At 39.9% G+C, this 14,745-nt stretch overlaps 1 protein-coding gene across 6 annotated transcripts in view; it reads right to left on the bottom strand.

Annotated features, from left to right (window-relative positions):
* Positions 1–14,745, bottom strand: part of SNTG1 (syntrophin gamma 1) — a 918,312-nt gene that overhangs the window by 608,907 nt on the left and 294,660 nt on the right. For all 6 annotated transcript variants that reach the window (XM_089335218.1, XM_089335217.1, XM_089335216.1 and 3 more), the window contains one exon: positions 5,051–5,123. The gene's annotated coding sequence lies outside the window, so the exon portion shown is untranslated. The remainder of the gene's footprint in view (positions 1–5,050; positions 5,124–14,745) is intronic.

The raw sequence follows: 14,745 nt of genomic DNA, 5'->3' as shown, positions 1-14,745 counted from the left end.
AACTCCTTTCTATGATACTGTATGGTGGGCGAAATGCACTTGTCAAAACAGATAGAACCTTGCAACACAAAGAGTAAGTATTGATGTATGTATGCAAATGAACACAAATATTAAAGAGGTCAGTGCATTAGATAAGTATTTACCCATGGAGCCAGTAAGGCTGCTGTTCATTCCCATCAAACCATGCCCCTGTTGTTTTATTGTTCAGCCTCTTAATCATGAGCTCTGAACTACTACTGGGTATAGCTGGCCTTTTGAGGAAATCAGGGCCTGAGAGGACCCAACTGATTTGGGCTCAGCACCCTGGCTACTGCAACTCTTCCTCTGTGGGAATTACAGAGGCTGTGCTTTGCAAGAAAAATTCCTGTGTCCGGGAGAAGAGGAGACAGTCATACATGACAGCTTTTGATGCATGGACTATCTCTGAGGGGTTATAGCCGTGGGGTGGTGCAGGCCATCCACAGGAATATTCCAGTCTGAGAGCAAGGAGAGTGGCTGCAATCCAGAGGTCAGGCAGGGTTGAGTGCAGGTAGAAAGTCCTATGGACTAGGTGCACTCTCATAGTAAAGTCACATTCTGGGCTTTCTCCAACTCTGATCTGCAACTTTGATGCACTAACCAACCTGCAACATGATATTTATAAGAATGGTCTTGAAAACTTTTGTTGATTTTGTTTTTCCTTCATTGAAGGGGTCTCATGGAAACCTAATGATTTTTCTTGTCAGTCTTCCTCAGAAACACAAGAATACAGTTTTAATCCTAAGAGGTTGTCAATGGTCTTCATCTAGGCAGAATTATCCAAACTTCTCTTGAGTAAATCTTCTTTAATGGGAAAATATGGAATTATCAAGACCAAAACATTCCAGATCAATTTGCTCCTGAAAAAAAGCAATACCAGGATCTTCAGGAAAGTTCATTTATATTAACTCAGTGATAGAAAAGAGGACAATAAAAGAATATTTTTAAGCCTCTTCTCAACTATGGTAGAAAGGCTTTGAAGTATTTAGAATATAGCCATGGAAATGTTCCCATCACATGATCACAATTTCTGAAATGTTCATTGGGATCCCAATCATTTTGTCATGATAGTAACCATGGAGTCACAAAAGGAAATGATAGTTTCTCTTACAAAACTCTCATGAAGGGCCGGCGCCGTGGCTCACTAGGCTAATCCTCCGCCTAGCGGCGCCGGCACACCGGGTTCTAGTCCCGGTCGGGGCGCCGGATTCTGTCCCGGTTGCCCCTCTTCCAGGCCAGCCCTCTGCTGTGGCCAGGGAGTGCAGTGGAGGATGGCCCAGGTGCTTGGGCCCTGCACCCCATGGGAGACCAGGAAAAGCACCTGGCTCCTGGCTCCTGCCATCGGATCAGCGCGGTGCGCCGGCCGCAGCGCGCCAGCCGTGGCGGCCATTGGAGGGTGAACCAACGGCAAAGGAAGACCTTTCTCTCTGTCTCTCTCTCTCACTGTCCACTCTGCCTGTCAAAAAAAAAAAAAAAAAAAAAAAAAAAAAAAAAAAACTCTCATGAAGAAAGAAAACAACCAAACAATCAAATGCAATGGTGAACTTCTATTTGATCCCCCAGGGAAACTCATTTCTTCTAACACCCTGGCCAAGAGTCACACTTGCCTTCCCTACTGGAAGCTGATTCAGTCAGATCCAATGTGCAAAGTGGAGGGGCAGCAGATCACAGAATAGATAAATACAGTTTTTCAGGATATAAAGTCAGTCCTGAGCTCAAGACTAAGCTTGTTTGCATTTTGACCACTGTGTCATTTTATGCACTACACACAGTGAGTAAAATTAGAAATAGAGATGTTCTACCAGGAAGTCTGTGTCCCTAACATCACCAACACGCCTGAAAGAACTGGGCATTCGAACAACACTGCTGGTGGCAAATGGGTTAATAAAAATTGTATTCTATGAACAACTATATTGTGTATCTCAAAGACAGTACAGACCACATGATTGATTCAAGTACACAGGCGGGTGCCTTGAACATCCCCAAAGCATAGAAAAGCAGCAACAGTTAAAACTCACCCATTAAAATAGTAAGCATTTTCATTATTATAATCTTGTAATGCCAGCAAGATAATACCCCAAGAGTCTGAGATCTTCTCTAACCAAGTAGAAAAATCCTGAGCACATGACAGGGGAAGGCAGTCCCACTGTGATCGCAGTTGGTGCTCAGGACATCCCGGAGGCTTTAGATCATGAACTGTTTTCCATTCAAATGTGAGTCAAGTCTAGCTTTCAATTGTGAGCCAAAATGAGAATGAAGAAAATATGAAAAGGAAGGTAAGTATATATATATATATATATATATATATATATATATATTATATGTAATATATATGAAATACTTATTATATATAAAATGCTTCATATTATTATATTAAAATATATGCAATATATTATTATACTTAATAAGATAGAGGAATGTTAGAAATGCCTCTAGAGATATGTGGATATATTAACTGCTCTTTTAAAAGCTGTTAATGTCAAAAGATGATACTTTGAGGATGGGAACAGCCTCCCTCAATTGAATCTCTTACTTCTGATACAACTGCCATTCTTCCTTTCTTGATATATGACTTGTACTCTTCAGTGGACTTTCATTGGTATTTAATGCAAATATGATCCTTTAAAACTCTATAGCCTGGGCCGGTGCTGCAGCAGCTAACTAGGCTAATCCTCCACCAGCGGCGCCGCCACCCCGGGGGTTCTAGTCCTGGTCGGGCCAATGGATTCTGTGCCAGTTGCTCCTCTTCCATTCCAGCTCTCTGCTGTGGCCCGGAGTGCAGTGGAGGATGGCCCAAGTGCTTGGGCCCTGCACCCACATGGGAGACCAGGATAAGCACCTGGCTCCTGCCTTTGGATCAGCGCAGTGCGCCGGCCAAAGTGTGCCGGCCGCGGCGGCCCTTGGAGGATGAACCAACAGAAAAAGGAAGACCTTTCTCTCTGTCTCTCTCTCTCACTGTCCACTCTGCCTGTCAAAAAAAAAAAAAAAAAGAAAAAGAAAGAAAGAAAGAAAGAAAGAAAGAAAGAAAGAAAGAAAGAAAGAAAGAAAGAAAAGAAAAGAAAAGAAAAGAAAAGAAAAGAAAAGAAAAGAAAAGAAAAGAAAAGAAAAGAAACGAAACGAAACGAAACGAAACGAAACTCTACAGCCTGGATTTCGTACAGTAAGTATGTGAAAGCAAATGCTAACATTGGGAATGTCTAAATAGGCAGCAAATGACCCCCTCTTGCATACCAATAACCTTGCCACTCTTGGCTGGCACAGATTAAGTTTGGATGTTCCCCCTTCTACCATTTTTTCTAAGTATCTTTAGCTGACTTCTTCCACAGAGACTGCAAAATGAAGGCCTGGGAATGAATGTCCATATAATGGGCAGAATTTGCAGAATGAGAAAGGATTTTAGAGATAAGGAAAGACCGAGGCAGGGAAGCAAGTTCTGGATCCCGCAGTTCAGCTTTATCTTTTATTTATTGGCCTTTTATATCACATTTTATTTAAACAAAAGATATAACTATGACAATTCACTTAACAAGTTAAATATAATCTAGCAATTATTGTGCATTATAAAGGGTTCTTTTTGATTTCTAACAAAATGTGCATTTGCAATCTGACTTATTTTAATGATGAAAATACAATGTATAATTTAAAGATGAGAAGAAAAGCTACCTGAATACAAATAACGAATATTCAAATTAATTAGGTGGAGGGAAAAGAGGAATTAATCTATCATCAGTCCATTCCTCCCTGGCTTTTACTATGAATAATGCAATTCAATATGGTGTCCAGGTCCAACAGAATACTCAGGAAACAGAAGTGCTCTGAGGCCTCCGTGTTTGCAATCCTAAGTGTCTGACCTTGCTGTAGGTCCTCAGGAACCCAGCCAGGAAGTCCTGTCATAGGCAATCAGCATCGAGACCTTCAGTCCTAAAATTCTGTGATAGTCATGACACAGAGCCATGCACTCAAGGATTCCATCCTATATTGAAGGATAATCTAATATATCACATATACAGAATGCACTTTTCAATATTTACATCCCTTGAAATAAAGCAGATAGCAATGTGGTTTGTGATTCTTACTGAAGGACCTCTGCAAGCCCTAAGACTGCCAGGATGCAAGGACTCAAAATACTGTGATAGTTTATTAGAGCAATAGATTCAGTGCGTTCAATCCTAAGCTTTGGTGGTCAGTTTCCATTCCTTCTGAAGAACAGCGTGTAATTACTTCCAAAAGGAGAGTTGAGCCAGCACCAGGCCAGGGACTTTCTGGATCTCCTAACTGCTTCACATGTGCTGACCCATATTGCCTTCCTGATGGCACATTTGATTCATTTTACTAATTTCACACTTACCCCTTGTTTGCAGCAAATGAAAGGGAAGATGGCAGTTCCCTAGTCACAGTGCAGGGAAGCAATTCAGGAAACATCTCTGCCCAGCCCTCCTTGGGATGTTGCCTATCTCCCCTTCTGCATGACTCCCATTCTTATCTTATGAGGCGTCACTGATCTCTTCTTTAATAAAGTAAGCTGTTGAAAAACTGAGTGATATTCCTTATTCCCGTAAAATCCACTTGTTAAAGGAACAACACAAATTCCAAATGGTTGTTTCAGTGCATAGTGTGGAAAGCTCCGTGGAAATACAACCTAACCACAGCTTACCAGTGTTCTGTTTCCCACTCCAGGAGATTAAAATGAATGCTACCGCTTTTGCAGAACAGAGCAAGAGACTTCAAATAGCTTACTATTTCAAAGTAGCTTGAAGAGAGGATATTGAATGTTTCATCACAAGGAAAGGACCGATATTTGAGAAGATGCCTGTTCTAATTATCCTGATTTGATCACTGCAGTGTACACATGGTTCAAAACACCACATAGCACCATGTAGAATTGCATGATTATTTAACAGATTTAATAAATAAAGAACAAAAAATAAAATTACAACAGTACCAGGAAAATGATTGTCTTACTGTAATGTACAAAGTGATTAATTCTTCATTTATTTACCCATAACACTTTATTGCAAAGAAATATTCTTACTTGAATTTGGGAAGAGCAGCCTTCCTGTCACTGTGGTCACTTCTCTGGCAATCTCAACATTCTGGAGGGTAATCTAGAGGCAGAATAAAAAATAATAAGTCCTGGGAGCATTCAAAATAGAAGCAGTGACATGTAAACATTGAAATGCATTTGCTTTATCCATAGGAAGACAATGCATGCCATGCACACCTGTCAACTCATGATTTTACCACAATTTGTTGGCAATGTACAGAAAAAAATTCAAGTCCCTCTGAATATCCAGAGAGAAAATAAGGTAATATTTTCCAAATGGCTAATGTCACAAGAGTAAATTCAATAGAATAGACTTTGAGGAAATTGGTTAATCTGCCCAAAGCTGCTTCTGCCAGCAGTTGAAACTTGATGCTAAACTACTAATACTGAGATCATTAGAATGAGGTTCCAAGTTTAAATAAGTTATAATATTTAAAAGCATTCGTTGTAAGGAATAGTCTAGTGATTTAAGCCAAGAAGTGATGGCTTTTTTATGAGACTCAGCTATTAGCTCAGTTTTATGGTGAGGAGAGGGGAATCGACCCTCTAAAAGGTCCTGTAATTCAAGGCTTGAGCATTAAATTACTTTTTCCAGAGGCTAAGATGATGCTTCTGCTTTTGCCACTTGATTTTTAGTGATCCCAGTTATGTTCCCTGTCCTCCCTTGAAAGGAATTCTAATGTTGAACGTACTCTAATGCTTTAAATCAATGATAGCCAGGTGAGGCAGCTATATTTGACAGGACTCTGAAAATCAGAAATTTCGGTGGCGCAGGGCTGGCTGCAAAAGGATCCTTCATGTAGCTAATTTAATATATACATTGGGGCTGGTGTTGTGGTATAGTGGGTTAAGCTGCCACCTGCATACTGGCATCCCATATGAGTGCCTATTTGAGTACCGGCTGATTCACATCCAGACCAGCTCCCTGATAATGAGCCTGGGAAAGCAGGGGATGATGACCCAAGTACTTGGAACCTGGGTGACTCAGATGGAGTTTTAGGTTACAGTCCAATTCTGACATTCCAATTCTGAATATGATTCATGTTTTAATATTTATTTATTTGAGAGGCAGAATTACAGAGAGTGAAGGAGAGTCTTCTATGTGCTAGTTCACTCCCCAAATGGCTGCAATGGCCAGACTTGTGTCGATCCAAAGCTAGGAGCTTCTTCCAGGTCTCCCATGTGGGTGCAGGGACCCAAGCACTTGGGCCATCTTCCACTGCTTTCCCAGGTCATTAGCAGGGAGTTGGATTGAAAGTGGACCAGCCAGGACTCGAACCAGAACCCATATGGGATGCCTGCACTACAGGAGGAAGCTTAACCTACTATGTCACTGTGTTGGCCCCAAGTTTAAAAGAGGATTAAAATACACACTTTTATAACATGCAGTTTTAAGGAGCTCTCTAGAAACAAAAAGTCGAAGAATATCCCAGTAGGGAGCTCTACAGCAGAATAAAAGCTTGTGAGGTGTGTAAGAAATAATTTCTGGATAGCTCCTGACTCCCACCCTCTGACAAGTCCTTGATTGTTGCCTGGGCTGTGATTCAGTGAGTTTCTTTACTGTGATGAGATTTCCTTAGAGCAGAGGTGTTGTGTTTTGCAGATGCAATCTCCTAAACAGGGGAAATTTGAGTTAACCAATTTGAAGGAGATGCAAACTTGATTGGACAGAAGCTCCAACAAATGGTGAGAAATTCAAATGGGGACAGATTTTCCCCATTTGAAGCAGACTTGGAAGCAGGAAGCTGCCAGATTGGGACAGGGTTGTGTGACTATGTTCTTTAGAAGGTGGACACTTGGAGTTCTGGGTATCTGGGCACATAACCAGAAAGCAGAGACATCTATCTCACCAATGCAAAAGAACCAGGTTCTGCCAATCACCTAAATAAGCTTGGGGAAAAGCCACAGGTTCCAGATGGGAACACAGTTCAGCTCACAGAGTTATCACAGCCCCTTGAGAGTCTGAGTATAGAACCCAGTTATGTTGTGCCTGCATTTCTAATGCATCGGCCCCAAGAAAGCTACTGAGTGATGTTTCAAAACACTGCTTTCAGTAAATCTTTTATGCAGAAAAAGATAATCATTGAAGGTTATCATCCTTAAACCAAAAATCTGAAATCCAAAATTATTAGAACTTCTGAAAGATTTTTGGTGCCTACATTAACATCATAAATAGAAAATTCACATTATTAAACAATGTTCCATCATAAGATTATAAAAAACTACTGTGTAAGATCACAGAATAGGCCGGCGCTGCGGCTTACTAGGCTAATCCTCCACCTGCAGTGCCGGTACTCCAGGTTCTAGTCCCGGTTGGGGTGCCGGTTCTGTCCCGGTTGCTCTTCTTCCTGTCCAGCTCTCTGCTGTGGCCTGGGAAGGTAGTGGAGGATGGCCCAAGTCCTTGGGCCCTGCACCCCATGGGAGACCAGGAGGAAGCGCCTGGCTCCTGGCTTTGGATCAGTGCAGCGCACTGGCCTTAGTGGCCATTTGAGGGGTGAGACAATGGAAGGAAGACCTTTCTCTCTGTCTCTCTCTCTCACTGTCTAACTCTGCCTGTCAAAAAAAAAAAAAAAAAAAAAAGAAAGAAAAGAAAAGATCACAGAATATGTGTTTAGGCTGTGCACGAAAGCTGAATGAATTTAATATTTCAACTTGGATCCCATCCCCAAGTGTCTCATAATGTACATAAATATTCCAAAATATGAAAAAAATCAGAAACACTTCTATGTCTCAACTATCATGCACATGACACAATTCTTATGCCTCTCTTCCTTGTTATGGTGTCCCTAACTCTTTTTTTTTTTTTTTTTGACAGGCAGAGTGGACAGTGAGAAAGAGAGAGAGAGAAAAGTCTTCCTTTGCCATTGGTTCACCCTCCAATGGCCACCACGACTGGCACACTGCGGCCGGAGCACCGTGCTGATCCGATGGCAGGAGCCAGATACTTATCCTGGTCTCCCATGGGGTGCAGGGCCCAAGTACTTGGGCCATCCTCCACTGCACTCCCTGGCCACAGCAGAGAGCTGGCCTGGAAGAGGGGCAACTGGGAGAGAATCCGGCACCCCGACCGGGACTAGAACCCGGTGTGCCGGCGCCGCAAGGTGGAGGATTAGCCTAGTGAGCCGCGGCGCCGGCTGTGGTGTCCCTAACTCTTAGCATCGACATGGAATGTATCACATGTGTGGTTTAACTTTTGTTTTATAAGTTAAAAAATTCAGAACTACATACTATGTCAAAATAATAGTAATTGTTGTACAGTTATCACTGTCATACCTTCAAATGTAAGTTTCTTTTAGGTTCTTTGCTTTACTTATTTTATATGAACCAATCATTTTATTCTAGTCTGATTGTAATCATTTATTGATTTTGTTCTATGGGGTTTATTTCTAAGATGGTAAATAGGCATCAAACCTCTCAATAAGAAAGTATTTTCATATTCCATAGGAACAACACTGAGGCGTGAACACTCCTGAAGGAACAACATGCTGTGCTCACTGACGCTAGCTTACATCTGGTTTTTGCGAGAACAAGTGGGAACAGATCTTATATTTGATTACAATGGCCCAGGCAACCATTCTCAGGGTCTGGAATACTAAGTGTAAATAACAATGACAGGCCGGCGCCGTAGCTCACTAGGCTAATCCTCCACCTGGTGGCGCCGGCACACCGGGTTCTAGTCCCGGTCGGGGCACCGGATTCTGTCCCGGTTGCCCCTCTTCCAGGCCAGCTCTCTGCTGTGGCCAGGGAGTGCAGTGGAGGACGGCCCAAGTGCTTGGGTCCTGCACCCCATGGGAGACCAGGAGAAGCACCTGGCTCCTCCCTTCGGATCAGCGTGGAGTGCGGGCCGCAGCGTGCCAGCCTTGGCAGCCATTGGAGGGTGAACCAACGGCAAAAGGAAGACCTTTCTCTCTGTCTCTCTCTCTCACTGTCCACTCTGCCTGTCAAAAAAAAATAATAATAATAACAATGACAAAAAGGACCTCATTGAAGCTTTTAAAAACTGTTTGTTTATTGACTTTCATCTATGTGAAAGGCAGAGCATGATCATCCACCCACTGGTTCACTCCCCTAATGCCCACAACAGCCAGAAATGGACCAGGTTAAAGCCAGGAGACTGTATTTCCATCTGGGTCTCCCATCCACAATTTTCTGCCTCTAGATGTGTCACATGGAAGCTGTATTGGCAATAGAGTAGCCAGGACTCAAATCAGGTGCTCTGATATGGAATGTGGGAGTTCTGAGCAGCAGCTTCACTTGCTAAGCCACAACACCCATCTTTTTGTTTTACTGCTAAATAATTATTACGTCCCCTATTAAAAATCTATATGCAACACTGTGGAAAATGAAGACACCAAACAAAACCACAAACCAAGACAATCGACAATCCAAAGAAAAGTTCACTACACCTAATGAAGAAAATAAAAACCCAGATAAAGCAGATTGGTTGATGTATTACTCAATGAGGAAATCGATTTGTGAGGCATAAAAGAAATCTCAGGCTCTTATCATCATGTTCGTAGGCAGATTCTGAACTCCTTGGGAGTTAGCTGTATTTGCTCTGCCTTTGTAGATATTTATTTGTCTTCCTATATAAGATACTCAGGATTTAAGTTGTACTTAAATGAGAAAAAGAGGCAAAACAGCCTATGGTCCAGTTTCCTCAAAATCAAAATCAATCTCGATTTTTTATTCAGATATTGAAATGTGAATTTTAAATGTGCAATCTGACTGCACCTGTGACTCTAAAATGCATTCCTGACTCAGTTGATCAGGATGCATATTTCAGCTGCATATTATCTGTGCTCTGTGGTGGCTTTTCATAAAATAAATTATTAATGACAATTCAGAAACCCAAATACCAATAACATATTCAACCATAAGGAAAATATGTGGGAAAGCTAAATAAAAAAAAGATATTTGACATATTTTGAAACACAACTTATCTATATAAAACTTGTCTGATATATTATTTAGTGAGGCAAATCTCTATCAAAATAACAGGAATCCTCAAAAAGTTTATGGAAATTTGTATTATGAAAAATATATACACATGTAAATGTACAAAGAAGTTTGTTTCATCATTGTTAAAAACAAGGAATCTAAAGTATTCATGTTCAAAATAGTGAGCTAAACTACATGTTCTGATATAAGTTTGTAAACTATATTACTAAACATAAAAACGCACAAATCAACCTCCAAATCACATTCTTTATGAAATAAATATGTAAAACAATGTATTCGCTTTACATAGAAATGTGCTTAAGAAATTTTATTTATACAAAGTATATTTTTAGAAAATTAAGGAGATTTATATTTAAAATATTTTATATCATTCTGTCCAATTAGTTATGTATTAACATTGTTTTTATGATTAGTTAAATTTTGGGCAATTTTTTCTTGTTTGAGAAGCAGAGAGAATAAGAGAGAAAGAGAGAGCAGTGCCTTTCAAGTCTGCATTCTCAAGAAGCTTCGTGTCAAGAGTCAGAGACAATTATCAAACCCAGGAACTCTGACACTGAGCATCCTTACCACCAAGCAAATCCTCCAACCCTGGGCATTTCTTTTCTTGTCTTGCCTCTTACTTATAGAATTGAAATTAAAAAAAATCACTGACATAAATAATCATTAATAATTTTATAAAATAGAAACACTCCATGTGTCACAGTTCACTAATTTATCCTAAAACTATTGAATTTAAAACATTTTGTGCAGCCTTTAAGAATGTCAAAGTCAAAAGGAAAATACATTCCCAAAAGGTTAAAAAAATTTAGAATTATAGGTAAGCAGTACTATACATCAAAGAAAAATTAAAATGTCTTATTTTGCAACTAATACAAACATATTCTCGTTCCTTACATATATGTCAATATATATATGCAAAAGAAAAGGCCCACAAAAATATTTGCCATAAAATTGAAGCTTCTTGTTATAGCTTTCTTATAAAAAAGAAAACTATGCATGGGTTTCAAAAATATTTGCACCAAAATAAATTTATCTTCTAATCCCTTGTTTAATTACATGTAATTCCATTTTCCATGAACTTTTCAAAGTCTTTTTGTTTTAGGAAAAATAAGCTTGTTTATTTTGACATAATAGAACATTATTCTAGTGGAGAGAAAAACTTCTTTTCTCTATTTTTTGAACAATAAGAGTTTCACAAGTCAGAGTTCTCTTTAAACAGAAGATTTGTAGCTATTTGAAAAATGCTATCAATTTCAACACTACAAAAGGGAGAAGAAACATGCTCTTATACAACTGATGTCTGGGAATTTACAGTGAGCTCTGTTTTTGCCCAAACTCACTCCAGCAACCTGTTAGACTCAACAAAAGATATTTGTATCCTTTAACCATCAGAAGCTTTTCTTCCAAAATGAAATGTCTTGTAACAAGTGACAATTTCAAATTAAACTTCCCATCAATAGCTCTGAACATGCACACTGCAGTGTGCTATGCACACACAGGGGTCAAGATTGGCTTTGTATCACCTGCTGTATAAAACAAAAGGAAGAATATGTGTAAAAATGCATCCCATGTTGCCATAGGAGTGTAACACTTTTCACATTATTTTAAGTGTTTTCCTTCAAGAATGTCAAATAATGTTGTAGCATTTCTAGGAAAATAATAAGTAATGTCTTGACATTTAGTTGGCACTACCACATTTCAAGATGTATTTTGCCAGGTTATTGTGTCATGACAATGAACTGATGTGTCAGAGGTGGTTCACTCTGGTACAGACACATACATATAGACAAGGAGAAATCATTTTTCAAATCCACCAGAGTGATTGTAAAAACAGTTGCGATTCTTAACTCCTTCCTGTATCCAGAACACTTCACAATGGAACATTGCACACTCTTCATCATGCAAGTCTACTCTGGGCTTCCTTAGTAGTGTGCAGAGCAATGAAGGACTTTCCAGCACTGTGACTAAGGCTTTAGAAGCTTTGTGTACTTTCACTCTCTCTCAGAACCTTTATAACACTCATAAGAATAAGTGTAGAATAGGCTGCTGGACGACAAAAGTTCATGAAGAGGGGAGAACAGCTGTCCCACTGGAGGCCCTAGAACATTTGGGACTTCAGTTCTAATCAGTGAAAGAGTCAACCACAGAAACATTCAAGAGTAATGAGGAGAACATCTCAGCTGACCTGCAGAGAGATTCTGTATGATAATAGCTACTGGTTTTTAGTCACTGTAATTTGGAGTAGTATTGCTATTAGGCAAAAACTAATTAATATAACCATGCAACTGGAATAATTATGTACGCAATTGCATATTTAAGAGACAAGTTAATGAATCTTGAGTTTGTTTGAGTCCTTTACATTGACATTCTCAAGCATTGATTATATGAGGACTTTGCAAAAAATTGAAAAAATGCATATATTATGGAAAAACTATGTCTGAATTTCAAACAATTTTTGGAACAAAATAAACATATTTTAGTTCTACCTTTCCAAGAAACCTCTGAAGTACCCTTCAACATGTATCCCTTTATTATATTTAAAAATCATCTTTTGTGAATTTATGGAGAGGAATCAGTTTGTGAGATGTTGTTGATTCTTTTGTATAGTCCTCTTATTGGGGTCATGACAAAATAAATATTACACATTTATGGCACAAATACAGAATTATGGTCATGGTCCTTCACTATAGCTGTATAACTCCATCTGTTATTATCTAGAATTAATTTAGCGATTTGGAAAACACTTTTGCAGTTCCTCAAAAATGTGGAATGAGTTTGCAAGAGCTGTACACTGGCTCATGGGTGAGCAAAGCTGCACAATGGGAACCCATTTAGTTCTTCAAAATAAAATGCTGAATAAAAAAAAGTCCCAAAAGCCATATGTTTTTCATATACTTTTTATAAAGTTAAAATAGCCAAAAATTGATCATCATATAGTTTAATTGTAGACAATTTTCAAAAAGTGGTATAATAGATTTATATTCTGGGACAAGGTAGGATAGACTCACTTTTCTTGATCTTCCAAATAAGCCTCAGCATCCCACAAATAATGCAAAAAGATAATCATATCATATCTCTATAAAAGAGAAAGCAAAAAGCGAATTGGTTGGGGACTTAAGACTTTAAAAATAACACTACAGACAATCCCTGATTTTTGCTTTTATTGTCAAATATCCCAGTCTAGGGACTGGAGAGCCTTAAGCTCATAATTCTCAAAAAGTGTAAGATTAAAACAAGCAAACCAACCAACCTGGACAAAAATCTATGCTCTCTGGCCAGAGCACTGAAAAACGGTCTTTGAAGAGGATACCTGTTAGGGAGACCTCTCTCTGATCTACAGACTGCCGTAGGGCCTATCTACCAATCAGCCTGAGCAGGTTCTCTGCAGACCAACTCCATCAGCAGTGATCTGATCCCTGACAGTGATGTCAGTGGAGTCCCCATGAAAGACAGGCAAGTTCTAGCCCTCCCAAGGCAGCAATAAGGTTAGTGGGGCCCGGGTAAGGACCATCCCTGACTATGCACCTGAAGCAGCAGTGGCCTGACAGAGAACAGCAGCAATATCAGAGGAGCCCCTGCATGACACATGGGACAGTAGTAGCCTGACCTCTGCAGCAGCATCCTCACAACATGGTCAAAGGACTATCCTCCATCAAATACCCAGAGTTCCACCAACCCAACCCACCACAGTAGCAGCATCAACAGGGAACAACAGGCTCGATAATGAGGACAGGCAGAATCTGCTGCAATGACTGCACCTCATTGGCAAGGTAGCATGTGAACTAATCCTTATGGAGTTCCTGGATCCTGGCTTCCTGGTGCACCCAAGACCATTGTGCCAATCACTCTCTCTGCAACTCTGCATTTCAAAGAAAAATAGAGAAATCTCAAAAAAAATAGAAGGAAAAGGAAAGATAATGGGAGGTCAATGAAATTGAAAAGGAAGAGATAATTGCCTTTTTCAAAAAAAAAAAAAAACTGCCTTTATGTGAAAACTACATATTTTTTTCACAAGAAATATTCAGGAATCTACTAGGAAAAAGCACCTGCCTATCGTTAAGAAGTCAGTTCACAGATTCACAAGATACAAGACAAACATAAAAGTCAATCTAAATTGATCTTCTATATATAAAGATAATTGAAAATGAATCTTGATGTGAATGGGATGAGAGATGGGAGGGTTGCGGGTGGGAGGGAAGTTATGGGGGGGGGGGAGCCACTGTAATCCAAAAGCTGTACTTTGGAAATTTATATTTATTAAATAAAAGTTTAAAAAAAGAAAAGTCAATCTCATTTCTACATGATAACATTAAAGAATCAGAAACCAAAATAAAAGATGTAATGCTATTTACTATTGCCCCACAGAAAAATAAATATTTTGATACAAGAAAAATAATGTAATAAAAATATATGAAGGGGGGGCTGGTGCTGTTATGCGGCAGGTGAAGTCACTACCTGTGGTGCCAACATCCCACATGGGTGAAGTTTCAAGTCCTAGCTGCTCTACTTCCAATTCCAGCTCTCTGCTATGGCTTAGGAAATCAGTAGAAGATGTCCCAAGTCCTGTGGTGCCAGCATCCCATATGGACTCCGGGTTCTAGTCCCGGTTGCTCCTCTTCCAGTCCAGCTCTCTGCTGTGGCCTGGGAGGAAAGTGGAGGATGCCCCAAATGCTTGGGCCCCTGCACCCTCATGGGAGTCCAGGAAGAGGCACCTGGCTCCT

Source organism: Oryctolagus cuniculus, chromosome 6 (genome assembly GCF_051225735.1).
Source record: "Oryctolagus cuniculus isolate XC-2025 breed Fujian yellow rabbit chromosome 6, ASM5122573v1, whole genome shotgun sequence".
In the NCBI taxonomy this organism is placed as follows: Eukaryota; Metazoa; Chordata; class Mammalia; order Lagomorpha; family Leporidae; genus Oryctolagus; species Oryctolagus cuniculus.
This window is presented reverse-complemented; position numbering and strand designations above follow the sequence as displayed.